The sequence below is a fragment of the Sinohyriopsis cumingii genome, unplaced genomic scaffold (genome assembly GCF_028554795.1).
Source record: "Sinohyriopsis cumingii isolate HCF-2022 unplaced genomic scaffold, ASM2855479v2 utg002017l, whole genome shotgun sequence".
NCBI classification, from domain to species: domain Eukaryota; kingdom Metazoa; phylum Mollusca; class Bivalvia; order Unionida; family Unionidae; genus Sinohyriopsis; species Sinohyriopsis cumingii.
Genome location: NW_028316105.1, coordinates 272,777 through 285,444, shown reverse-complemented (window position 1 = coordinate 285,444; position 12,668 = coordinate 272,777).

Here is a 12,668-nt window from a genome sequence, read left to right as displayed (position 1 = left end):
CACCGCTGATAATATAACACCCGTTCCAGCAACAACAGCGGATACTGAATAAACGATCACGTCCACGATAACTAATCTTCGTCGATATTTCTTTACTTTTACTGTATATTGTTCGACTCGATCTTTTAATGCTGCCTGCCATTCACGCGCTTGATTGTACCTGTATTGTGCACCATCCATATATTTTTATGCAGTAAATAATTGAGGTGTTTCAGCTACAAATTCCAAACACCACCAGTAAGATGTTGCAGTTAATTTCTTATCATCTGCTTCCAGAATAAAAATTTCTTCTCTTCCACTATTTAATATAACAGATACGACCCCGGAAAACTTATCAGTTGAATGACGCCATGGATACGTTGTACATATTTCAAATTTTGCAGCACTAAACACAGACAACCTGTACACGCCAGTGACTGTTGCGGTATATCTGATAGTTTTATTTTGCTGCGACCATGTTGCGAATCCAGATGACACCGTGCATGCGATATTTGTAATATGCCCGGGAGTTATTCTGGCTGGAATTTTAATCAGACTGGTTTAATTAACGAACTCAGGAATCCCCGCTACGATATCCTGCTGTGTTTTTTGATCGTGTCAATGTTGGTCTTAATATCAGAAAGTTTTATGTCAATAACGGGAGGAGTTCCAAAGAACTTATCTATGGATTCATCGGTTTTTTGATGGTTTCTGCGAAATCTTGCAAAAGCGCCTACGTGAACGTCATACTCGGCCCGCAACGTGGATAATTTACCATCTACGGTGTTGTAGTTGACGTCAACGTACTTTTTTGCTGCTGCGTCTTCGTCGGATGTTGGATCTCTTAAAACTACTATTTTGTTCATAATTTAGTTGTATGCTCTCTGTTGGTTCTTGTTGCCCGTTTATCCGTAAAGAAATATATGTAACGCCTAGTTTATCAAATATCATATGAGTACGTTCTTGATTACCTAATCGATCATAGTTCTGAAAAGCAATAAAAATATGCCGTGTTGCAGAAACACCCTGTTGTGATGCTATATGCCATGTAAACTGACCGTTAACGTTAGTTTGTATACTATCTGTGCTTGTTGTTAACCATGACAACAAGGATTTACCACCAGTGTCCATGAAAGAAATCAACTTTTGTTCTTCTGCGATCGTTGGAATCATTACCGGCATCCACAGTGAAAGTTTCGATAATACTACTTTACCAGCATCACCAGCGGGTCTCCACAGAGCATCGTTATCATCACCCTTTCTCACAAGAACAACCGTATGTCTAGCTCCAAAAATAACCTTTCTAACATTTCTAAAAAATCCAAAAGTATGCGATAGTGGAATTGTACATGAAAATCTTCTATCGGCTCCTAGCAACATATCTTTATGTGCTTTAAATCACAAGTTGAAATCTAGATTAGAACCATGAACTACCGGCCACACATCAGCATCAGCGTTATCGGCAAAATTTCTTGGTCGTCTTATATTATACGGACTATCGCTGGGGTGACCAGAATTATCTTTCACAAACATCATTGTGGGACCTGCTGATCTTGTATAATCATCAGAATATCTTGCTAGACCAATTATTGTTGTAGCAACGTCGGCATCATTTTGAATTGATTCAATATTTTTTCAATCGATCATATATGTGGCGCTATTAAATAATGCCATGATCCCGTTGTTGACAAAACCAACTTTTACTGCATCTGCGTAATTAGCATTAGTTGTTCTTACTATTGTACCTTCTACCTCAATAAACGCCTCAGCGGGTAAAAAGTATCTACTTGTGTCATGAACTTGTAGTTTAATTCTTCCTCCACGTTGATCTGGTGTTCGTGCTTCATAAGAATAAAACTGATAATACGCACAGACTCATCTTTAAACACAGGTGCTTCCATGTCAAATGCTGTGTCTGATATACGCTTGCACATTTATTATAATTATTTTCGTCTAACACGAAGATTACCGGGTTTGGAAACTCCACTTCCTCATATCATGCTTGAAATATTACTCCCTGATTCACCGAGTCCTTGATCTGCTAACGCCGCTAGTTTTTGATTTGCAGCCTGATTTATTATTTTGCTGACATCTGCGGGCATAATTTCAGTACTTGGTAATTTTACCGATTGTGATCTTCGTCGCAATAATCGTGTTAGTCTTTCTTTGATTGCCGAGAAAGCCCTACCAGCAACATTAACAATTGCACCTGGAGCTTTTCACGAACAACATCAATAGCCTTCATCAATAATTGTTTTGCAAGAGGCGCTACTTTGGGGGCTAAAGGTCTAAACAACCCCTGAATAACATCACCAAGTCCATCTCCGTAAATTGCTCTATAGGTTGGTAATCGCGAGTTTACCACTCTGACCGATACGGATTTACGATGATTATTGTGTACTATCATCTTATTTTATTTACTATTTATCTAACAACTAGTCATCAATAAGTTCATCTAAAAGTTCTCGGTAAACGCCGATATCCATGATGCCACCTTGAAATAATCGCCGACAAATATCAGCTGCTTCATTAATCATTTCTGGTGAATTATTTCCAGCTCGTTTTCCTCCTATGAGAACTTCTAACCGTGATACATCATTAATGATATTATCGGGACATAAACCAGAACCTTTTTTAGGTTCATCTTGAGGTGTTTTAAATACTGGTGGTTGCATTACCGGAGAAAATGATTCAGTGATGACCGGGGGGGGGGGGGGGGCTCAGGTGAGTCACTTCGAAATTCACGTGGTGAATCTACCGGTGTAAATGTCATTATCGGCGCAGAAATTATTTTACGTTGTAAAGGTGGAGGAAGCTGATATGAAGGTTCCTGCTGAGAGAGTTGTTCTTGTTCCAGTTTCTCTCTACGAAGTATTTCTACTGCTTCATAAAGAGCTTTGTATCCCAAATCATCACCCTTAACCTGTTTTTTTTTTTTTGTTTCTATATACGCGATATATCTATTTAATAAGATCATTATCTTTTACTTTTTTATGACCGGGTTTTAAAATACTAGATTTGTCAGATATATAATCTGATATTTTTCGGGTAATTTTTCTCTTTCAGGATTTCTAATTGCTTCAACAACCCCTTCCTTAAATCTTGCAGTTAATTTTATATTTTCTTTTACTGGCTTGGGTTCAGGTGTATGTTCTTTTTTCACGCCGGTGACTTTAGTACGAAGTTTTCCAATTTCTTCACCAACGGGTGGAGGTTGAGCCGAGGCTATATCAGCTGGAAGATCTCGTAAAATCTTTTTTGTTTGTTTAGTTCTTTTTGCTATTTGTTCAGCTTGTGCCGCAGTTTGTTCTAATACCGGAAAAATACCCTTTTTCCTCTTCTCATCTTCCTCCGCAATATCTCCCCATATAGTTTTTTCAACAGCCGCTGAAATTTTCTCAGTAGCTGCAGTGACGGGTTAAACAGTTTTTAGTATCCTCTTCGTACTCAACTTGTGCTTCTTGTTGCGCTTGTATGTTTTTTCTGAAAGAATCCCTGACAGGAAGAAAATTTTTGATTGCTTCTAATCGTTCTCGTGCTGTTCTTGCAGTATGAGATTCCGGATGTACCATTATTTTGATATAACAATTTTTTAATTAATATAGCAGCAGAGAGGGCGCCTACCAATGTTGGTCGTCTAGTAGAAACAAATAAATAAATAAACACATAGAATACTTTATTTTTCAGCTACTATTTCGAACTAAGGTTTTATTAATATAATCGGCCATTACAGAAATCAATCATCTCAAGGAAACGTTTATTTGTAAAAATCTGGACCTTTCTACGAGATGACTTTTTCATGGAGGTTTTATTGTTTTGTCGGAATTCTTGGGTCTGTTCACCCTCTCTGCTGCTCGGTGAATATTTTAGTAACCCCTTTGAATTGCTTGCTTACATTGGCCCTACCAGATGAGCTCGGTAAAGACGCATGCTGAGACCCCTTTCCTATGAAGGTAGCTTGAGGGCTTATGGAGTTACTTGGATTCGAGTGACAAAACAGACATTGTACGGCATAAATTGAAATAAAGCCCGTCTTCAAAATTAGCACCGTAAGACAGTCCGCTTGAGGTAAAATGGCCAAGTTGCCACATCACTATTTTCTGATTATATCGATACCGCCTTGGAATTTTAACATGCGGTTTGCTTTGCTAAAGCGGCCTTTGTGAGACAAGCATAGAGATGGTTCGTCCGCCTGTCTGCGACCTACAATGCACCCTATAGTGTGAAATGAGTGCTTGGTACTTAGGTAGCGGACAGATCATCGGCTTTCTATGATACATATGTTCAAAGATGCGTCTTGATGAGAGTAATCCAAAAATACATCGTTGGTGAAAACCGGTCGATGCATTCGTTAGAAAATAGGATTCTTGTGACTTAGGGTTAGGGTTATGTGCTTCTGGTAATAATGCAAGAACAGACAATACGATTTGACAGCAATACGTGTCTCATGGAGCCCGAAAGATCGGTCCTTGGTTCATGAAAATTGTTTTACTAGTTTGGGAGAAATTATGATTCTTGTGATTTCCCATAGATGTAGCATAGGTTAGGGTTAGGGTAACAGTTTTCTGTTAATAGCCTACGAACGGATGGGGCGATCTGGATGCAGTTTTCACTATGATACATATCTCATTGAGCCTGATAGATAGGTAGTTAATTCATGAAAATCAGTCCAGATAGTGGGATGACAAAAATGAATTTTGTCATTTAGAGTTAGGGTTAGGGCTATCTGTGAAGTAACATCAATATTTCAGTAACTCATATGATTTTGTCATGTGGTTTGCTTTGCTAGATCAGCCTTGGCGAGGCGTAATTTAAAATGGTTCGTCTGTATGTCTGTACAGCGCCCCCTATAATGTGAAATGAGTGTTTGGTGCTGTATCAGGCTGACGGATCATCGGAGTTCTACGATACATATGTCCCTTTTGTCATAAGAGGTTTCCTATGATGGATAAAGGTAAATCTGTTATCATAGTTAGTCATATCAAAGTTTTATCTTTGGTATCGATGACACGACAAGTACTAGTCTTGCTTCTTCGTGGTGTTTACGCCAGTTGCACGAATGCAAAGTTTTTCTTTTATAAAATTTAAATTAATCTGCAGTTGCTAATTCCTATTGAAAAATATGTAATAAACAGGTAATGACCATTAAATGTTGTCTTCTGCTAACATCTTCAACACTCCCAGGACTCATGAATACGATGTTGTCAAGAACATTCTTGCATCGGTTATTTTAATATATATATATATATATATATATATATATATATATATATATATATATATATATATATATATATATATATATATATTAAAGTAACCGTATCGATATTAATTATGAACAATTATAATTTTTTTTGAATAAATGTAAATAATTACTTATTGGAGAATTTGTAAATTATTAGTGTACAGGGGCTTAGACGTTGACATTACACGTCCGTTGAATTGAAAACTGTTCTTTATCGCCATGCGGCTAGAATAGTGACCGGGGTATATATGACCAGGGCTGTGTGTGTGTTTATGTCGCAGTCACTAATATAGGATACGAATACAGGTTGGATGATAGTCATTTTCTGAACGTACGTGCTTGCAGCGTTTGTTTACGCACCTTATCACAAGGAAGACATGAACTGGTATTTACCTAGGTGTAACGCAATTAGTGAAGAATTGGTGTCAACTATGTTTTTTGGGGCCATACGGATAAAGAATAAACCAAAACAAATGTGCACATACACTAGAACTAACAGGACACACAGCATGCAGTACACAGACGCTCAAAATGTAGATAACAGAAGAGACAGTATGATATACAGAGCGAGCGAGAGACAGTGAGTGCGTGTGAGAGAGACAGCACGAGAGAGCGAGAGACAGAGCAAAAGAAAGCTTGAGAGTGAGAGCGATTGAAAGACAGCGAGCGAGAGACAGCTTGACACAGGTACAGAGAACGAGCGACCGAGACGCAGATCACGAGAGACAGAAAGCAAGAGCGTGAGAGAGCAAGTTAGCGAGACAGAATGAGAGATATCAAGCAAGAAAGCACGAGAAGTGATACAGGGAGAAGACGGACAGAAAGCGCAAGTGAGACAGAGCAAGAGGGAGAGAGGGATTGAACAAGAGAGACAGAGCAAGAGACAGAGAGAGCACGAGACATACATATGGAGACAGATTGAGAAAGAGACATATATAATCTATGTTGTGGTTTGGACCGATACAAGGAAATCCCAGTCAAGGGGTTACATTATTTGCTTCCCCACGAGGCATGCCGAGCGGGAGACAATATTATGTAACCCCTTGACTGGGATTTCCTTGTCTCGGTCCAAAACCCAACATAGATTCTTTTTCTCACCCAATAATATCCTTTAAAGTAAAAACGAATTTCTCACTTCTGAAAAATAGTTCACTCACAAATATTTACATGCGGTGTATTAATACAAATAAGGACTGTGGCATGACCATGTCATCCAAAGTACACAGTAGTCATGCTTGAGCCCCAAAATATAACTTAAAACATTGCATAGTGTTGTGTTATTATTACATTTAATATGTGGATGTTATATGAAATTAACAGGAAATAGCTAATATGTATTACAAGAAAATGTTTAAGTTTCATCAGATCCAATTTAGAAAATAATATTGTAAATAATGGAACGATACTGGGCCTACACCTCTTTTGTAGTAGTAGAGGCTATTATTATAACGAAAAGTTACATGTTGCATGTGTTCATGCTTGGGTTATTCAAGGGGTAAATAGTGATATGTGTCACTCTCGTATATAGCTCTTCTTTTTAAGTTTTATATAGTTGATAAGAGAGTTGGGAGGCTATGAAGTGTGTAGGTCTGTAGTCTGTATGCATAGACCAGTGTTTTCTGTCATAGTTCATTTCACACAGCATTGAGAATTTCGTCCTATCTGTAGCACATTTAATTTCGAGGTCAGCGTCATTAAATATTGCAAACATTATATTGTTTCACATGAAGTATCTAAAACTAGTTAGGTAGCTTTAGCTACATTTAATGACGCTGAACTGAAAATGTACTGAGCAATGCCTGCATATAGGATAAAATTTGCTATGCTCTGTGGAACGAACAAGTAGAATATAAAAAAAAAACTCGACATCTTATACGTATCTTTACTCAGAACGTTTTTGTATGGTATGTTCTCAACGTTAGATTGACCTTAAGTTACTATTTTTATTATATATTTGTTGTTGTTATTTGATTTTAGAAGAACTACGTCAGGCAGAAGACAACAAGGGTTTCTTTTTTTAAAGTAGTTATGAGAGCTTGGACACCTTGACTGAGACGACTGGTCTGAGATGACTAGACTGAGATAATAAAAGTAAGGTTAGCAAAACAGCTTGATTTTTCTGTCGCTTGGGTGAGAAAAACAAATAATAGCCATTTGAAACTTTCATTATGTATTCCCATCCACAACGAACAACATACAATAATTTAGAAAACATGAATTATTTTTAACAATGGTAACATCAATAGAGCGGTTCAAATACAAATATTGAACAAAAGTGTTCATCTCATGAAGACGTTTGATGAGTTTCACTAAAAAAACGATACAATAGACGACAGCTGATAATATGAAAAAGAAACATTAGTTGGTCAATTTTGGTCAATACTAAAATTTCAAAAAGCTCCGGTCAATTTCACGTCGACGTCATATAACAAAGCAAAATCAAGACCCATTTATTCATGGAATTGAAATGTGCATAAAATGTTGGGGTTAACAAATGAATTACTGATTATATACCATGATGAAAGGAGGGGGGAAAAACCCAATAATGTGTAGACTACCTTCAGTTTAAGGATCTGAGCAGTGATAACCGTTAGCTATGTCATAATGTCCAGTAGGAATTGACTTGCAGTCACTCTAGAATTAGTACTCGTGGAAGAAAAAAATAAACAAAAGGAAGACAAATTGTCCAATATACGGAAATATTCTGAACTGGAACAGCTATCAAATTTATTACATCAAAGAAATGAAAAGATTTCCGACTCTCTATTAAGTTTTTTGTTGATTAATACCACAACTGTTGTTTCAGTTAACCATCATGACAATAAATAAAGAAATGACATCAAGTTTATGTGTGTGTTTTAGAATTTTAACGCATCATTAAAAAAATTTCAGTCATATCGCTATAATATATGCAGTGCGACAGTTTGTAGTGATGTCAAACACTGGGGCATCATGCCGCAGACTTGTAGCATGATGTCTCACCCAGTCACATTATCCTGTCACCAGGCCGACACGTCCTTACACTATACTTTTTATACTAATCACCAAGTGAGCTAGCCGCTATTGCCATTTTTATAAGTCTCTGATATGACTCGGTCAAATGTCATTCATTCTGACCAGCATGTACAATACCAGTACATTGTCTATTTACTGAAATGTATTGGTTAGGGCTGAAAGCAGACACAGCTATTGTAGATACAAACAATGGAAGCAGACAGTACTGTTTTCCACAAGAACAAATTTCACTGACTGGAGGATAGGGTTTCCCCCAAGTAATCTGCTGTTTTGAACCAGTCAATTGGTTCCTTGAAACCATTGTATGTGCGACTATGATGGCTTTTCTTCAGAATACATTTGGATGGATGGTTTTCTTATAGAGCCTGTGCAAGAAGAAGAAAAGTTGAATAAAATGTTATTAAAAAAAGAAGCTTGAAACTAAACTGGACTATAACATGGAATATGATAAAGAAAGAAATTGAACTTCAAAGATTCTTGGCTGCAGATGTTTCTGTAGCACGATGCCAACAAAGACTGAATAATTGCAGGTTGTAATGCATGTAAGATATGGCCCTGATACCAAGGAAAACAAGCGGATTGTTTGCAGGACATTTTATCACAAGGAAAGATGCACTGTTAACAAATCAAGAAGTGCAAAGCACAATACATATCAATTAACATGTTTTAGTGAAAAGGTCAAATCTGATATAGAAGATGTTGTGGGTGATTTAGATAGAGTAATCAATAAATATAATGTGAGCCAAACTGAGCTTTACAAGTATCTGTTTAACATATCATATACTATAGCAATGCTGAGAAAATCTTTTGCAGAAGATAAAGTTGTTGTGAGGTACAAATAAAAAACCTGTGAATCGGATGACCTACTGGAAAAAGTTCGAGGATATAATATATAGAGCTAAATTCTTATCTGTACTTTCAGATGCTACTACTGATTCTGCAGCAGTTAGAGACTGGGAATGCATTCTTGTTAAAGTTGTAGACCGTAATAATAAAAAGTACAAAACTAAGAGAAACTGAAATATCCAGTGTATTTTAGCTGTCACAGATCTCAACTGCATGTATTTATATGGTGCAGCTTAATAAAAGTAAACTTTTTAACAGTCCTGTCTTCCACTATTTGTTTTCACTATGAGAACAATGACAAGAGAGTCATTTATATAGACAAGCCAGCTTTCAATTTACTTGCCCATTGTCAACTTGCTCTTGACAAAAGTTCTGCATCCATGTTTTCTCTCTGTGCCAATAGTATTTATGTATTCTACTTAGAAATAGAATATAATACTATGTACTAGTGTTGAACGAATAGTTTGTGGGATGGATCCCATAACTACTGCTACCTTTGCATGGAAAATAATAATAAAGAAAACAAATAATAATAAAACTACCAAATGGGCATACAAGCAAATGTGATGCTATTATCATTAAACAGTGACACTATTATCATTAAACAGTGACAACAGTATTCTACTCTTCAATATGGCTAGAGTGTTAAAAACCTGAAAATTTGTATACTATACACATAAGGAAGCTTTTATCACAATCACAAATAAATCTTATCTAAATCCAGAAATTTTTGGTTAACATCATACCTTTAGCAAGGGATCCTAATATGTGTACAAATAAAATTTCAAAAATAGGATGATAAGAAGGTATTTAATGTACACTGTACACATGATTATCAAAGTTTAAAAATCTTGCGTTAAGTAAAATTCCAAAAGCAAAAGACATTTATAATAACTATATTTCGATGCATTTCCTTAAACTTCCAATTTTCATTTCATATATTATAAATAGGTACTTGTATTTTAAGTAAGGTAAATACGAAAACTCCCCCCTCTACACTGAACAAATTTGGAAAAGTGGATACATTGATAATAGCATCCTCAAACAGTTGAAGGTGCTTATTTGTTGAATCCATGAAATGGCACTCTATAAACTGAGTGATAATGTCATGTTCAATGCAAATGGCTTTATGAGATATTTCCAGATTGGTTGTAAACATAGTTTTTGCAATGGTAACTTCCTATAAATCACATTTTCTTTTACAACTGTAGTGTTAGCATCTGGATGATGTAATGAGGTTTCCTGCATTAAAGAATTGGGGATGGGAGATATAACTCCTATGTTGTCACCATTTGTCCAGTTTTTTCCATAGAAGCTGTATCTTTAAAAAAATCTGCAGTTTGCTACTGAAATTCCTGAGCACTGCATTTGTATAGCATTCAAAAGTATTTGTTGTGTTCTTCAATAGTATATGGACACTGGAGGCATTTTGAAATATTCATCCAATAAATGTAAATACAATTTGGATCACTATATACAGAGAAATAAAGTGAATTGTGCCTACAACCAGCACGTCTTATATCTTAATTTTAAAAATGTATAATGTGATGTAGTTAAGTTCAGGAAGAAAAAAAGTAGATTTTTCCTCATTCAAAAATGGTGACGACTGCCATAACCCAAGGACCCAAAAGAGCTGAGATACTACTTCTGGGGAAAAAACAATACATGTGAACCTATGCTGGAAAATGCAACCAATACAACTTCATATCACAAATTTCCAAGTTCAAAACACCAAATATATAATACATAAATTTTAATGCATTTATGTTGCCAAGAGGAAAATTTAATGGATTAAATTCTGAACAGTTATTTCAAAGTTTGGCATAAATGCTTTAGAAACATGCACATAATCTCCTCCATTTCCCTTATATGATGAAATTGCCTGCACAGGTAATGTTTCTAAAGGAAGTCTTCCTTAGTGAATTTCACAGGACACTCAGAACAGCTGAATACCTATAATGAAAGAACAGTTTCAACAGTTATAATGTTAATGCAAAAGGAAAACGAAATAAATGTTAACCATGCTGCATTGTTTTAAATAACAGTTTATTATTTACCATATTTCTAGAATATTGATTGAAAAATTGATCACATCTAAAGATAAGAGTTTACCTTTACTGGTCATTTGTAAATGCAGTAGTCGCAACAAATATGGGATACGAAAATAAAAGATCAAACATTTTTTCTACATACCTTTGCAGGGGCAATTCTCTTCAATAATCTTTTCATCTTTGGCTACTGGTTCGTAAAGGCAGCATGAATGTGTTGATCCTTTAAAAAAAATTATGTGATGGCAAGAAATGAAAGCTACCGGTAACACACAAAAAATGTCAACATTAATATGGTCAGTAGTAAAAGTTGCCTACAGCATCATTTAGTGCATCAAAATTATTTTTATATGTAACTACCGTTCTAATTACCACATCATCCATTAATTTTTCCAGAAGTTAATTCTCAGAACAGACATTACTTTCACCGTAGTTGCATTAATAAAGTATAATACCCCAATTATAAGTCTTTTCTTCCATTATTGCTTCAAAAAGAATCTTTCTGATTGATACAATTATACCGTAGCATTGAATAATTTGCCTTGTATGTGTTATGAATAGCTGTTTGTGATATTACAGGAATATCAACACCAACATTCACTATTATCTCATACTGACCTAATCAGCAAGGTATATATCAGTGCACACATTTAAAAGGATATCTTCCTTCCAAAAAAAAAAAACCTGAATATAATGAAATTACTCAGAGTATCAGCAGTAACTCCTGATAAAAAAGAAAAAGACACCTGTTAAATAAGAGACCATACACACGTGTCTCTGGAAATATAAATGTCGAAATAAACGCGCCTTTCAAGAAACAAACAACAACTGAAAACTAAGAAAATGCCATCAATATGATAAGGATACACACATGGGCTGTAATGGAGGAATTTGGAGAATATTCATGTAGATCAATAAAAAAAATTAATTTGTAAGAAATATGCATGCACATGTACTTTTCATTATTATAAACGTTTTGCAAATATATATGCAGTTTATGAACAAACTATAATATACATTGATATTACTGGCACCTTCAGTTTTCTCCTAGCAGAAATGAATAAGCCATTATCAATGTATGTTGGTATCTATATTCAGTATATAATCCTTAAGCGTTAATCATGTTGTAACAAAGCAACTTCACAGCCATCGGTAAATTACTATCAACCAACATTAGCATCATTCTCATTATTTTCCTACTCAAGTAAAAAATCACTGTAACTTTCGCTGGTCATGGCTTTGGACAGATATTGTTTGTATTGGTTTCTTTTACAAACACTGAGTCACTGTTAGTATTGACAATATTAAAAACTTTGGTGTAATGGTGGTGGAATTGAGGTTTTAATACTAATGTTGACACTTAAATGGTGGTATATGGTTGACAGTATTAATGGTTGGGAAGTAAAATGGATACATCCAGGAAGACCTGCCAATCCTAATAAGGCATAAGTATCGTAGTAGATTTTCTCTATAAGTTAGGTCAGTTTTCAGGAAAGGTATAATACAATATAATGTTCTGTTATTGTCAATCTGGA